Source organism: Notolepis coatsorum (assembly GCF_963971535.1).
Source record: "Notolepis coatsorum genome assembly, contig: SCAFFOLD_3680, whole genome shotgun sequence".
NCBI lineage: Eukaryota > Metazoa > Chordata > Actinopteri > Aulopiformes > Paralepididae > Notolepis > Notolepis coatsorum.
Genome location: NW_028174285.1, coordinates 1 through 16728, shown reverse-complemented (window position 1 = coordinate 16728; position 16728 = coordinate 1). Strand labels below are relative to the sequence as shown.

Below are 16728 nucleotides of genomic sequence, written 5' to 3'. Positions count from 1 at the left end.
AGAGAGAGAGAGAGAGAGAGATAGAGAGAGAGAGATAGAGAGAGGTCATCTTCCACACAGAGAAAACACTGTCATACCTAGAGAGACATGTAGAGAGAGCTGTCCTAACTGTGGTGGGAGGTGTTCCAGCTGTCTGTCCTAACTGTGGTGGGAGGTGTTCCAGCTGTCTGTCCTAACTGTGGTGGGGAGGTGTTTCAGCGGTCTGTCCTAACTGTGGTGGGGAGGTGTTTCAGCTGTCTGTCCTAACTGTGGTGGGAGGTGTTTCAGCTGTCTGTCCTAACTGTGGTGGGGAGGTGTTTCAGCTGTCTGTCCTAACTGTGGTGGGAGGTGTTTCAATTGTCTGTCCTAACTGTGGTGGGAGGTGTTCAGCTGTCTGTCCTAACTGTGGTGGGGAGGTGTTTCAGCTGTCTGTCCTAACTGTGGTGGGGAGGTTTTTCAGCTGTCTGTCCTAACTGTGGTGGGAGGTGTTCCAGCTGTCTGTCCTAACTGTGGTGGGGAGGTTTTTCAGCTGTCTGTCCTAACTGTGGTGGGAGGTGTTCCAGCTGTCTGTCCTAACTGTGGTGGGAGGTGTTTCAGCTGTCTGTCCTAACTGTGGTGGGAGGTGTTCCAGCTGTCTGTCCTAACTGTGGTGGGGAGGTGTTTCAGCTGTCTGTCCTAACTGTGGTGGGGAGGTGTTTCAGCTGTCTGTCCTAACTGTGGTGGGGAGGTGTTCCAGCTGTCTGTCCTAACTGTGGTGGGGAGGTGTTTCAGCTGTCTGTCCTAACTGTGGTGGGGAGGTGTTCCAGCTGTCTGTCATAACTGTGGTGGGAGGTGTTTCAGCTGTCTGTCCTAACTGTGGTGGGAGGTGTTTCAGCTGTCTGTCCTAACTGTGGTGGGAGGTGTTTCAGCTGTCTGTCCTAACTGTGGTGGGGAGGTGTTCCAGCTGTCCTAACTGTGGTGGGGAGGTGTTCCAGCTGTCTGTCCTAACTGTGGTGGGGAGGTGTTTCAGCTGTCTGTCCTAACTGTGGTGGGGAGGTGTTCCAGCTGTCCTAACTGTGGTGGGGAGGTGTTCCAGCTGTCCTAACTGTGGTGGGGAGGTGTTCCAGCTGTCCTAACTGTGGTGGGGAGGTGTTGTGTCGGTGACTGACCAGTATCTCGGTCCAGGCCCATGATCTCAGAGTCTCCAAACTCCAGGTCTCCGCTCAGCAGGAAGTCACTCTCCAGGACCAGACAGCCTGGCTCACACCCGACCGGCCCGTCCTCCAGCTCCACTGTACAGAGGTGCTTCAATTAGCATTCAAAGGGACATAAACATTGTGCATGCAGTCAGACATTAACTAGGGATGCTCGATATTGGCTTTTTTACCGATATCGATATACCGATATTGTCCAACTCTTAATTTCCGATACCGATATCAACCGATACCGATATATGCAGTGTTTTCCCCCCCAAAACATTTAATAATTTCAGGTAATTAACATTACATATCTCTTGTTGTGGAATTAACACAACATTATGCATACTTTTGACAATAAATAAAATCAGAATTTGTTCTTACTTGCTTGCCTGGGTAAATAAAGGTTATAGAAATGTAAAAAAATTAAAAATAAAAAATAATAAATTGAAAACCGGATGCGGAGCTAATGATGGAGCATCGCCGTCGGTTGTGTGATAGTAAAGGGTTAACCTTCTGTCGTGTGGCAGTGAAAGGGTAGGTGAATACCAACGTTTTGAAAAAGGTGCTATATATAACATTTATAGTAATGTTTGAAAAGATAGAAATACAATCATTGAAAAGATAGAAATACATCCACAGAGCTTCTAGAAAGGTGCAGAATAAAAGTTTTTTTTTAATATAATTTTTATCAATCAAAATTATAATTTAAAAATGTTTTGCGGATCCAAAATGAATGAGGCTTGTATCCCCTCCCTACTTCTCATTTCCCCATGTGGAATGCACCCGATTGGATAAATGACACGCTGGTGCTCTAGTGCGACATCTAGTGGCTGAATGTTATCTATAGCACCTGATTGGATAAATGACATGCTGGTGCTCTAGTGCGACATCTAGTGGCTGAATGTTATCTATAGCACCTGATTGGATAAATGACATGCTGGTGCTCTAGTGCGACATCTAGTGGCTGAATGTTATCTATAGCACCTGATTGGATAAATGACATGCTGGTGCTCTAGTGCGACATCTAGTGGCTGAATGTTATCTATAGCACCTGATTGAATAAATGACATGCTGGTGCTCTAGTGCGACATCTAGTGGCTGAATGTTATCTATAGCACCTGATTGGATAAATGACACGCTGGTGCTCTAGTGCGACATCTAGTGGCTGAATGTTATCTATAGCACCTGATTGGATAAATGACACGCTGGTGCTCTACATTGGGGTACATTGGGATATTGACAACCATACTGGGTAATTTACATTGGAGGTGGTTGGGGGGGGGGGGGGGGGGACACTGTATAAACAAGCAAAACTGTACATTGAGGGGGGGGGGGAGGAGACACTGTACAAACAAGCAAAATTGTACATTGGACTATTGACAAAACCATACTAGGTAAATTACTGTACATTGGAGGGGGTTGGGTTAGGATATTTACAGGGGCCAGTTTTGAATTGCAGTCTCCCGTAGGTGTCCCTTGAGAGTGGTTTTGAAAGTGGGTAGTGATCCACATTCCTTTACAGCTTTGGGTAGGGCGTTCCACATTGATGTGGCATAATTGCGAAACGTGTTTAGTCCCTAATTTGAGCCGAATCTGGGTTTAACATGATTTGTTGAGCTCCCTCTGGTGTTGTGGTCGTGGTATTCACTGACCTTTGGGAAGTATTTTGACATGTACATGGGTACCTTGGTCGTGTAGTGTATCTTGTAGACCAGGCCCATTGCAAGTTGCTGTACTCTGTTGTCTACTCTAAGCCATCCTAGGTTGTCAAAGTGGGCAGGGGTGAGGTGGGTTCTAGGAGTAAGGTCAAGCAGTAGTCTGACCAGTTTGTTTTGAGATGTTTGTAATTTTGTTTTAAGCGCCTTTGAGGTACTTTGGTACCATGAGGTGCAAGCATAGTCGTAGTACCCTTGAATGAGTGCTCCTGCCAGAGTCTTCAGGGTATTCTTGTTTACCAGAGAGGAGATCCGGTACAAGAATCGAGTTCGTTGGTTGACTTTTTTTATTACATTGGATGCCATTTTGTCACAGGAGAGATTAGCCTCTAGGATGGAACCCAGGTAGGTAATTTCATCTTTCCTTGTGACAATATTGTCACCCACTGTAACTGAGAAGCCGTCGGTCTTGCTGAGTTTGTTATTTGAACCGAAGAGAATGGACTCTGTTTTGCCCAGGTGTAATGATAGTTTGTTATCAGCGAGCCAGGTGCAGATTCTGCCTAGTTCCGAGCTGAGGGTTGGGGTGGGCTGTAAATGCTCCCTCCACACAGAAAGGCCCACCGTCGGGCTGGAACCCATGACCTTCTTGCTGAGCCAACTAGAGCTGCCGCGGTATCGGTATCGCTGTTACATCATGCCCACCGCAGCGTTGGGCTGAATACCGGCATCACCGCTGTTTTTTATTATATTATTATTATTATTACGCTCTCGCTGGGCTTGCGGCTCTGCAGATATACCCTACTTCTCTGTCGAGATTCCAAGCGACCCTATTGGGTACCAGAAAAGTCACATGAAACACTGCAGACCACTGATTGGTCAGAAGAGATACGCGTCACATGCTTGGAGCATCTTGCAGTGCTTTTATTTCCTGAATCTCAGCCATCACAACACGGCTAATAGTACGTTAGCTCCCACCGGAGACCCGAGTGGATTACCGACGCCGTCGCTCCTCAGGGAACGAGGCATAATGATTTTACTGCAACGAAATGTTATAATAAAAGCCCTTCGTTCTATACACTTGTCTGATTGAAAACTTTATTAACAGACCGCAGAATGGGTACAACTCGGCACGCTCTGAGCAAAGAAAGGAACTTAGATATTAATTGAGTAACGCTTGCCTTGATATGGTCCGGTAAATACGAACGTGTAACTATACTAACGTTAATGCCACAAATCGAATGCCTTTGTAATCATAAGTAGTAACGTTATAATAATAAGAAGAAGAAAGGGTCGGGGGGTACCGACACAAAGTGAACGGCGCATGACCAGAGGGGAGATTTCGAATCCGTGTTTCACTTTTAATAACGAATGCGTGCATGCCGAATCCCAAACAATATTCATGCTGCAAAGTCATCCTCTAAAGATAGACATTTAGACTAGAGGCAGGCTATATGCTATATAAAGAGTAGACTACAAAAAAATGCATTCAAACTTTTTTTTTTGTGTGTGTGTGCGGTAATACCGCGGCGGTAGGAAATATTTTGCAAATGTGTGCGGTAAGGAAAACATCAATACCCCGGCAGCTCTAGAGCCAACTACTCTGCCACAAGAGAAACAACAACCAGGGTTCCAACAGACATATTGCAAAATGAAATTCAATGAAATTCAAGTACTTTTCCAAGCACTATTTTTATAGAAAGAAAATCCGATGGCTTAAAACCAATTTCCGACAATTAGTTACACTTTAAATTAAAAAAAATTCTTGATTCAGAACTATTTTATCATGGATGAACAAAACTTTCAATGCAAATGGTTGATTTGAATTTCAAGGACTTTTTAAGCACCTCGTTAAAAAATGGGCCGTTTTCAAGGAATTCCAAGCCTTGACTTTTTTTTGGTAAAAAATCAACAATAATAATAATAATTACCGGTACTTGCATTTATATAGTGCTTTTCTAGACACTCAAAAGCGCTTTACAATGTAGGATGGAAATTGCCTCCATCACCACCACTGGTAGCACCCAACCTTGGGCTATGCAGGCTCAATGGCAGTCTGACTACCATACACTGGCACCAGGCACACATCACACTACACACTGACTACCATACACTGGCACCAGGCACACATCACACTACACACTGACTACCATACACTGGCACCAGGCACACATCACACTACACACTGACTACCATACACTGGCACCAGGCACACATCACACTACACACTGACTACCATACACTGGCACCAGGCACACATCACACTACACACTGACTACCATACACTGGCACCAGGCACACATCACACTACACACTGACTACCATACACTGGCACCAGGCACACATCACACTACACACTGACTACCATACACTGGCACCAGGCACACATCACACTACACACTGACTACCATACACTGGCACCAGGCACACATCACACTACACAAAACACCAGCCTGTTTTGAGGAAGTAGAGACAGGAAGCATAGAGGAGGAGGAGAGGAAGTAGAGAGTCCAACTCAGCCAGAATACTCCGGATGAGATAACTCACGGAAGACACAAACAAGCTCATTCACACAAACACATCCAAGCTCATTCACACACACACACACACACACACACACACACACACACACAAAAGACAGGACAAAATGTCTCCAGCATGCTCTGGTCTTCTGTGTCGTCCTCCTATCTCGTAGATAGACAGATAAAAGAGGAGGTGGGGGGAGGGGGGGGGGTGCCCTGCTTCCATGCAAATGTAAATCGTATCTGAACAGATAACTGTTTGAGACAGTAGCACTTTCACACAGAGAGACATGGACACAGAGAGCTGAGAGAGACCAGTGAGCTGAGAGAGACATGGACACAGTGAGCTGAGAGAGATCAGTGAGCTGAGAGAGACATGGACACAGTGAGCTGAGAGAGACATGGACACAGTGAGCTGAGAGAGACATGGACACAGTGAGCTGAGAGAGACATGGACACAGTGAGCTGAGAGAGACATGGACACAGAGAGCTGAGAGAGACCAGTGAGCTGAGAGAGACATGGACACAGTGAGCTGAGAGAGACCAGTGAGCTGAGAGAGACATGGACACAGTGAGCTGAGAGAGACGTGGACACAGTGAGCTGAGAGAGACCAGTGAGCTGAGAGAGACCAGTGAGCTGAGAGAGACATGGACACAGTGAGCTGAGAGAGACCAGTGAGCTGAGAGAGACATGGACACAGTGAGCTGAGAGAGACGTGGACACAGTGAGCTGAGAGAGACATGGACACAGAGAGCTGAGAGAGACCAGTGAGCTGAGAGAGACCAGTGAGCTGAGAGAGACATGGACACAGTGAGCTGAGAGAGACCAGTGAGCTGAGAGAGACCAGTGAGCTGAGAGAGACGTGGACACAGTGAGCTGAGAGAGACATGGACACAGAGAGCTGCACGGACGTCAAGTTAAATCATTTGAACTTTGTAGCACCAGTCCGTTCACTTCCTCTCTAGTAGGGCTGACCCCTATTAATCGATTAGTCGACTAATCGGTCGAAAGGAGCTGTAGTCGACTGGCCAACCTCTTAGTCGAATATAATTTAAATTCTTAAATTCTCATTCTTTCCAAAAGAAAAGAGGCCTAGAAGCGTGGCTAACGCTAATGGCACGCATACCAGAGGCTAACTGCCTACGAAAACAGGCACAGAGGCACTGAAAGAGGATTTCACTCGTCTAATGAACACACTAGACTAGACAAATATCAAGATGTATCCATCAGTGGACCAATTGCATGCTTTTGCAGAGGACAAGAAGCCTTCCGTCGACTCCTTCAGACATTAAGCACCCCCCACAGCCCAAATGGAATGATAAAAACAGTTCGGTCGGGGCGCCTGCTCAGCGCGGATAGGATCTAAGGGGGGTAGTGTGATCCTTCCACACGTTACACCCTCTCAGTGAGAGTCCGCGCTGCCAGGTGAAAAGAAGCGGTTGATTGGCTAGACGTGTGTCGGAGGAAGCATGTGATAGTCTCCACTCTCCCAGACTGACTGTGGGGGGTAGAGTGCGCAGCGACCAGGAAGGGGATTGGGAATTGGCATAACGACTAACATTGGGATGGGAGAAAAATCGGAGAAAAAAAAGGGGGAAAAAGATCAATAAAATAAAAAATAAAAAAATGTCATGATATATATATGTATGTCATAAATGTCACTATGAATTGAAAATGGGGGACCCTGATGTAAACAAGACGAAAGTCTCTCTCTGGTCTGCATCCCCTTAACAATTGTGTGTATCGAGCTGTACTGTACTGTACCCATTCTGCAATCTGTTAAATAACGTTTTCAATCAATCAAAACCGTCTAACCCGTGATGTTTTCAAAAGCAGGTTGATAAACAGAGAGCAAGGAGTTCATCACAAAACTGAACCCGTGTTCAGAGCAAAGCAACAAGTGTCTGTTCTTCCGCTGGTAACTGAAGCCACTTCCCCAAAGACAACAGGGGACAGTTGTGTGAATGAAAGACGGAGAGAGAGAAAGAGAGGGGGGGGGGGGGGGGGGACGACGACAATAAACCAAAGATAGAACTGTGACGGGAGAGAGAACAGACTCACACTTCACTGGTTGAGGGTTCGATTGCTTTCTTCTCGGCATCTTGTCCTTGTGCCACGGTGGTCGGTCCGGCGAGGTTGTTGAATTTCGGGACTATTGTGTCCTCGTCTGTCAGCCCAGCCAGCTAGCTGGATGTCATCATCATCATCATCATCATCATCATCATCATCTTCATCATCTTCCTCTCCCTCCAACGGACGGTCGCCACTGTGTCATCGTCACGACCGTGCTAATGAAGCCACGACTTAAAGTGACCTGAAACGGATGGACATAATATACTAATAATAACCGGATTCAAAATGGTGAGAACAATCCACATTAGAAAAACAACAGTTTAAATAATTCTTATTTCTTTAATTATTCAACTTTAATAGTGATATTAAATTAAATGTAATGATTTGGTTTATTATAAAACTATGCAAATAATGTACAGAGCTAAAGCTAAAGTTACTCCCGGACGGGGTGCAAAGGTTTTACATATGATTTGAGATATGTACATTTACATTTACATTTAGTCATTTAGCTGACGCTTTTATCCAAAGCGACTTACAAGTTCTGTACGACAAGCCATCAGGAAGGGCACAACTCTATCAGCTGAGCAACAATGTTCATCAAAGTGTTGAGTGCTACAGTGTAGGTTAGTTTATTTATATGTATAAATGTACTGTTCAAAAAGCTAAGAAAGGGATTAAAAGGAGGTGTATTTCTATATTATTGGGGTTAACTTGTGGAACAATGCTGCTGATATACAGTTAAGAATGAGTCATTCGCTTTTGGTTTTTAAGAATATGGTTTGTAAAGCTATTTTTGAAAACTACAAAGGGTGAATAATACTGTTTTTTTTGCTATTTTATTGTAGAATGACTGTTTGAGTCTTAATTTTTGTTAAGAATATAGGACAGGCATGTATTTATAATAAGCATTATCAGGGCTCTACAGTGCGACCATATTGCTCGCATATGCCCCTAAAAATATGTGCGTGCGAACATGCAAAATCAAGTACTCGCACGGCGTGCGAGTTGGGCCAGCGAGTGCAGAGTACAGCCTCTCATTCGTCCTTTTTTTCTCCGCTGCGAGAATCGTTAAAAAACTACAAGTCCCACAGTTCACAGCCGCATAAACGTTCCAATCACAGTAGTTTCCTGTGGTCACGCGACTGGAAACCGAAAGTAATGATCAGCGGCTGCGTCACTGTCTGAGTCAAACAATAATACAGCCATTCATTTTTATTTTGCGCGAAAGATACCGGAGAATGAGAAGTCAGGCGAGGCAGCTCATGTTACAGAGGTGATGGTTAACGTTAACGTTAACCAAGATACTGACGCTAGCCAGCATGCTAGCGAAGTTGGCCAAGCTAGCAACGTAGCAAGGCTACACCCACTGTAGCACCCAATGTAGCCACTGTAGCTAGCGAAGCTACACCCACTGGAGCCGGAGGGAAGACATACAAATTTAACGTGAATTGGCTAAACATTTCCCCATGGCTAGAGTTCGAAAACAATGTCATGTTTTGTAAATATTGCAAAGTAGGATCGATGCATTGCGATGCATTGTTACACCCCTACAACTGGCCCACTGTGTATGTGTGTACAGCTAACTTGGCTAGCGTTATCAACCGCAGAGGTGGGCAATGGGTCCAGCTGTAGCGCCGGACGGCCAGAGTGCAAGCGGTGTGACGTCGTAATTGGCAGAATCGACTGTCAATCAATGGTCTACCTGACACGCAAACTACTGTACTGGAGGTGTACAGTATTTCAATAGGCAACCCTGAAAGGATTATTTTTCTAAAAGAGCAACACTAGCTCCCCCCTCTACTGATGGCCCTGGTTGTAAAGCCATTAAGCCAGTGTCTCCTTTTTGTTCAATATCACTGCCTTTCTTATTAGGCCTAGTTGTTGGCTACAACTTTGCCATAGTAGGCATTAATCACTTAATTAATAGTTCAAATGTCTGTCCCATTCCCGTTTGCACACGCAGATGATACACACACACGCACACAGTGGGCCAGTGACTTTGGTGGTATGTGCTATTGCACAGATGTGTCCCGTTTGCACATGCACGCACAGTACAAATATACATTTATTTCTGAAAAAAAAAAAAAAATCTTGTTACTTGTATAAACAAGCATAACTGTGCTCCTAAATATTTTTGGGTGCTCCTAAATTTCTTTGTGTGCTCCTAAATTTTTTCATTTAGGAGCACCTGTGCCCCTAGTGAAAAAGGTTAGCGTAGAGCCCTGATTATGCTTCAGTGTCTGTTCCACAAGGAAGCATACTAGGACCGCTACTCTTCCTAATTTATGCAAATGACATGACGTCAGCCTGTGACTGCAACTTGTTCCTGTTTGCGGACGACTCAGCCCTGCTGGTCTCTGACAAGAACAAGTTGCAGGTTGAAAAAACCCTCAGCTCAGAACTAGGCAAAATCTGCATATGGCTCGCCGACAACAAACTATCATTACACATGGGCAAAACAGAGTCCATTCTCTTCGGATCAAATAACAAACTCAGCAAGACCGACGGCTTCTCAGTTACAGTGGGTGACAATATTGTCACAAGGAAAGATGAAATTACCTACCTGGGTTCCATCCTAGAGGCTAATATTTCCTGTGACAAAATGGCATCCAATGTAATAAAAAAAGTCAACCAACGAACTAGATTCTTGTACCGGATCTCCTCTCTGGTATTGAATTGATTGATTGATTGAAAACTTTATTAACAGATTGCAGAATGGGTACAATACAGTACAGCTCAATACACACAATTGTTAAGGGGATGCAGACCAGAGAAAGACTTTCGTCTTGTTTACATCAGGGTCCCCCATTTTCAATTCATCAGGACATATATGACATACATGACATACAGATAGTCAGTACTGCTACATCTATACATTTATGACATACCAGATTTGCAAATACAGTACTGTTTGTGATACAGAAGGAGTCAAGAAAAGGGAGTATATACATTTGACGTAGAAACTGTACATTGGAGGAGGTTGGGTGGGGGGGGTTGGGTACACTGGGATATTGACAACCATACTGGGTAATCTACATTGGAGGTGGTTGGGGGGGGGGGGGGGGGGGGGCACACTGTATAAACAAGCAAAACTGTACATTGAGGGGGGGGGGGGGGAGACACTGTACAAACAAACAAAATTGTACATTGGACTATTGACAAAACCATACTAGGTAAATTACTGTACATTGGAGGGGGTTGGGTTAGGATATTTACAGGGGCCAGTGTTGAATTGCAGTCTCCCGTAGGTGTCCCTTGAGAGAGGTTTTGAAAGTGGGTAGTGATCCACATTCCTTTACAGCTTTGGGTAGGGCGTTCCACATTGATGTGGCATAATTGCGAAACGTGTTTAGTCCCTTATTTGAGCCGAATCTGGGTTTAACATGATTTGTGGAGCTCCCTCTGGTGTTGTGATCGTGGTATTCACTGACCTTTGGGAAGTATTTTGACATGTACATGGGTACCTTGGTGGTCGTGTAGTGTATCTTGTAGACCAGGCCCATTGCAAGTTGCTGAACTCTGTCGTCTACTCTAAGCCATCCTAGGTTGTCAAAGTGGGCAGGGGTGAGGTGGGTTCTAGGAGTAAGGTCAAGCAGTAGTCTGACCAGTTTGTTTTGAGATGTTTGTAATTTTGTTTTTAGCGCCTTTGAGGTGCTTTGGTACCATGAGGTGCAAGCATAGTCGTAGTACGTAGTACTACTAAACAAGAACACCCTGAAGACTCTGGCAGGAGCACTCATTCAAGGGTACTACGACTATGCTTGCACCTCATGGTACCAAAGCACCTCAAAGGCACTAAAAACAAGATTACAAACATCACACAACAAACTGGTCAGACTACTGCTTGACCTTACTCCTAGAACCCACCTCACCCCTGCCCACTTTGACAACCTAGGATGGCTTAGAGTAGACGACAGAGTACAGCAACTTGCAATGGGCCTGGTCTACAAGATACACTACACGACCAAGGTACCCATGTACATGTCAAAATACTTCCCAAAGGTCAGTGAATACCACGATCACAACACCAGAGGGAGCTCCACAAATCATGTTAAACCCAGATTCGGCTCAAACAAGGGACTAAACACGTTTCGCAATTATGCCACATCAATGTGGAACGCCCTACCCAAAGCTGTAAAGGAATGTGAATCACTACCCACTTTCAAAAACACTCTCAAAAAACACCTACGTGAGACTGCAATTCGAAACTGGCCCCTACAAATGTCCTAAACCAGTTGTACAGTAAATTACCAAGTATGGCTTTGTCAGTATTCCAATGTACAGTGTAAACAAGATGAAAGTCTTTCTCTGGTCTGCATCCCCTTAACAATTGTATTGAGCTGTACTGTACCCATTCTGCAATCTGTTAATAAACTTTTCAATCAATCAATCAATACCTTTTCAGTCACTGTAAAATCAAATATTGTTAAATGATGGTGTATGTTGTATTGTGTGAGATGATGACTGAATAAACTACTGTTATTGTTCCACACTTTAATAATAATACATGGAGCCATCTTGGAGCCACTACTATTGTTATTGTTCCACACTTTAATAATAATAATACATGGAGCCATCTTGGAGCCACTACTATTGTTATTGTTCCACACTTTAATAATAATACATGGAGCCATCTTGGAGCCACTACTATTGTTATTGTTCCACACTTTAATAATAATGCATGGAGCCATCTTGGAGCCACGTTAGCCACCAGGCTGGGACAACAACAACATGGCTTCAGATGAGCCGAACACACAGTCAAACTTACCACGGTCGCTGTTCCGGAGATAATATTGTAACGTCGAATAATAATATCCACAGACTTAACTCACAGCCTTTTGTGTTGCCAAGCGCACACACACAAACACACACAACACACACACGCACACAAACACACGACTAAAAGCCGCTGCTGGTGGTGGCGGTGAATACGTCCGGGAGTGTGACGTCACTAGAAAGCCTTTCTCTCGGTTGTGGGTCTTGTAGTCCTTGACGCTCGTTGGTAAAAGTAATCGTGTTTCCGCGTTCCCGTTTTGCGGAGCTGGTCGGCTTCACGTTAGCGGTAGGCGGCTGGCGGAAGTGTAATGGCGTCGGTGAGAGGAGGAAGGCACGGAGGAGGGTTGGACCCGGTCGCTCGGAGAGAGGAAGCGGAGTCGAAGCAGGGCGGGGGAGGGTCTGAGGATTGGGAGGAAGTGTGTCGGCGGATGGACGAGAGCATAGACGAGAGGATACTGGCGCGGAGTTTGGAAGTTGATGACAGAAAGTTGTGCGGAGAAGTGGAGGCGGCACCGGAGTGGAGGGTGGGATCCCGTTGTATAGCTGACATTTCGGGGGAAGGCGCGAGGTACCCGGGGGTTGTTTCCTGGATCGACGGTGAAAAGTGCCGGGTCGTGTTAGACGGCTTTATCGGTTACGAGGAGGTGGATGTGGCCGCCTTGCTGATCCATGATGAACTGCTTTCGCCGCTGGGAGCTGGGGCGGGTAGTGAGAGCGAGGGAGGTGTCGGTAGGGACGGGGATGGTAGTGACAGGGGAAGGGAGTCAGATGGTGAAAGTATGGAGGGGGGTGAGAGCGGGGGAGAAGGGTGGAGTAAGGTGGAGAAGAGGAGCAGGGACAGTGGGAAGGGGATAAAGAGGAAGAAGGGTAGGGGAGATAGCTCGAGTGGGTCAGAAGGCGAGGGTGTAGGTAATGGTGTTGCAGAAGTGATTCATATAGTGGTTAGGTTTGAGGGGAAGGGGGGAGTGCGGAAATTAGGATTTTTCGAGTTGCCCAAACTCATAGGTAAGCAATTAGGGGAGGTAAGGTATGCGAGAGTTTTGGAGGATGGGAATCTGGCCGTAGGGTGTGTTAGTGTGGATCAGGTGGAGAGGGCTGGGAAGATGAGGAGCATTGGAGGGGTGGGTATAATTAAGGTTGTGAGAGTAGGGGAGAAGAGGGAGGGGGGATGTAAGGGGGTGATAGCTGGGGTTTCGGTGGAGGTTAGCGTAGAGCAGCTGGTGGAAGAGTTGGGGAGAGATGTGCGTAATGGGAAAGTTAATGGTGCAGAAAGGATGAAGAGGGGGGCAGATAGGGTAGTGACGGAGACGGTTGTGATTAAGTTTGAAGGTGAGGTTGTTCCAAGTAAGGTGTATGTAGGGAGTGGGGTGTATAGGGTTAGGGAATTTGTTCAGAGTCCTCTGAGATGTTACAGGTGCCAGGAATTTGGTCATATAGCAGTTTCATGTAGGAAGGGACAGAGGTGTGCTAGGTGTGGCGGGGAGCATGACTATGGGAAGTGTGGAGAGGGAGTGAAGCTATGGTGTTGTAGTTGTGGAGGGGAGCATAGTGTAGCGTTTAGGGGGTGTGAGGTGATGAAGAGGGAGGTAGTGGTTCAGAGTGTTAGAAGGGAGGGTAAGTTGTCGTATGCAGAGGCGGCTAGGAGGGTGGGACAAGGAAGTCAAGTTAGGGTGCAGGGGTTTGTAGAAGGGCAGTTGGCAGAAAGGGTAGGGCAGGAGGATAGAGAGAGGGTGTGGGAGGAGAAATTGAGTATTGTGGGCTTCGTGGCAGGGGTAATTAATACTGCGGCAAAGATTGAGGGTAGAACAGATAGAACAAAGATGATTGTTAGGATAGCGGTTCAACATCTGGGTATGGAAGGTCTGACATTGGAGGAGGTGGTTAGGGAATTGAATAAGGGGGCAGCGGGTGACCAAGGTGTACAGAGTCAGGCAGCAGGGGGCAAGGAGTGTCTCGCAGAGGGGGGCTCAATTGGGAAGTAGCAGCGTTAGTTGCACTCCAAGAAGGTGAGGGGAATTGGGTTTTGTAGGAGGTAAAGGATACCAGTAGATGGCGGCACATACCCTAACAAGTGGTCGGCCGCCGTTAAACCTCAATAAGAAGAAGAAGAAGAAGTTCCCGTTTTGCGCTCCGATTGGCCACGCACGTTTCTGGTCAACACTTCCGGGATTCTGAAATCGGGGAGGAGATTGCGGGGGAGCATATGAATGAATGTGGACGAGAGCCGTGATGTAAGTGGTTGCCGATACGGCTGTGGGGGTGCTGGAGACATGATCCAATAGACGTTTATGCGCCTCACTCTCCTGAACACGGCGTGACCCATTCCTAATCGATCAGAACTAAATCGGCAGAGAAAAAGCCCATTTTAAAGCGCCTATTCCGCATGGACATGCGCAGAGTACCCATGGAGTCTAGATGACGCACGAATGAATGTGGACTGTTCCATCAGATGGTGGAGCTTCGGTGGCCAGTGTGAGTGGCTACATACCGCTGCACTTAAATATAAACATTAGTCTACCTGGAGACTCAATGAGGTAATTGTAGATGTCGCCATAAGACGCGTCTGGCCATTTAGTGGGATCATTTTTTCATTATCCTGGTCGGTTGAAAGGACAATGGCCACCGAAGCTCCGCCCTCTGATGGAACAGTCCACATTCATTCGTGCGTCATCTCGCGTCGTCCAGACTCCATGGGCACTCTGCGCATGTCCATGCGGAATAGGTGCTTTAAAATGGGCTTTTTCTCTGCCGATTTAGTTCTGATCGATTAGGAATGGGTCACGCCGTGTTCAGGAGTATAAGTATATCAGTGTATAGCAGCAGGTATTTAAAGGTGCTATGCATTATAAATGTCATTTTTCAGTCTCTAGCATTGTATTATAGTAATAGGAGTTCGTATCAATGTGTTTTTGGGCCTAAATACTATATTGGCGAATTCCTCAGCTACAGCCCATCCCCTCTTTGCCTCTAGTAAATCAGGTCATGTTGATTTGACGACCTGGTGCACGTCACAGGGCGCTGTTTATAGCGCACGGTGATGTGATTGGCTCTGTGGTTTTAGTAATGCCCGCCTCCATTCTTGCTACCTGCAGGGTGGAAGGTTTGTCCAGAAGATCACTAATCAGCTGAAGCCTGATGCGGTTCCCTCGGTCTTCGACAGACAGACCGGCGTTAGCTCTCGGGACTCGGGAGCGATCGCTAGCTACTTAGCACCAGCCGGGGCCGGCGTTAGCAACCGGGAGCGTCGTTGAGCATTCAGCCTGCTGGCTACCTATATCCACTTCAACCAGCGTCGCGGAGCATTCAGCCTGCTGGCTACACAGCTTGTCGGTGTGCTAATAGCCTCTGCAAGCTAACGGTAGCTGGCTCCAGGCTATTAGCACATCGACAAGCTGCTGGAGCTCCCGACGCTCGGCTGGTTGAAGTGGATCTAGGTAGCCAGCAGGCTGAATGCTCCGCGACGCTCCCGGTTGCTATCATGTGCAGGTCCTCTTCTCAGACCTGTGTGGCAAAGCACTGCACACGCATCATGCAAGCTACACATCGCTGCATGTTGATCAATGGTGGCCCACTCGGTGCATCACAGTGGGCTACTATTGTGCTAACAACAACCGCGGTGTCCGGCTTGTCGGCCGGCATGAGTGCTCGATTTGGGGTGGTTCTCTCCTCCTTGTGTGCCCCCGTTCTTGCGGGTGTCCTGCCGGGGAGCTTGTGGACGCGACAACAGCGGCGGCCGTAGCGTTAGTTAGCTCATAGCTATTGTGTACCACTAGCGTTACGGCGGGCTCGAGCACCCTACGGCTGCCGCCGTTGTCGCGTCCATGGGCTCCCCGGCAGGGTACCCGTGGGGACGGGGGTGTACAGAGAGGAGATAACCATTTTGTGTCGGGCGTGCATGCCGGCCAGCGAGCCGGACGTCGGGATATGTTGTTAGCACAATAGCTACCAAGCTAAGCTATGTTAGCTTCTAACGGTGTATACACAATATGTACAACGACACAATGATTTACATTATTACAAATATGGTAACGTGGTTGTGGCTTTTACAAATAGTGGTAACATATATATAGATAGACAGTACTGCTACATCTCTATATTTATGACATACCATATTTGTATTGCTACAGTACTGCTCAGTACTGCTATGATGGAGACCAGAGAAAGACTTTCGTCTTGTTTACATCAGGGTCCCCCAATTTCAATTCATGGTAACATTTTATATATATATAGATAGACAGTACTGCTACATCTCTATATTTATGACATACCATATTTGTATGTAACCTGAAACCTAATCTCTGACGGGGAGATGGGCGGAGCTATTTGGTGGGTGGCTGTCACTCAAAGCATTCTGCCAGAATGGGTGGAGCCAAGCCAATAATAGCCTGCTTTCATGAGGCTGAAAAATGCTGGTTTTGAGTACAAGATTAGAAATATAAAACAATGATTATTTTTGGAATAAAAATTACAGATGTGTTACATAGACTCACAGGAAGTGTGTAAAGTTGCCCAAATAGTGCTAGGAATAGCAGTGCATAACCCCT

General features: G+C 46.4%; 1 long non-coding RNA gene across 1 annotated transcript; it reads right to left on the bottom strand.

The window, feature by feature from the left end:
- Positions 1-53: 53 nt before the first annotated feature.
- LOC311247599 lies at positions 54-12297 on the bottom strand. Its single transcript, XR_014620856.1, has 4 exons — positions 12177-12297; positions 7397-7649; positions 1128-1250; positions 54-77 (listed from the first exon to the last, which is right to left on the bottom strand). It is a non-coding gene; the product is annotated as an uncharacterized lncRNA (long non-coding RNA).
- Positions 12298-16728: the final 4431 nt, after the last annotated feature.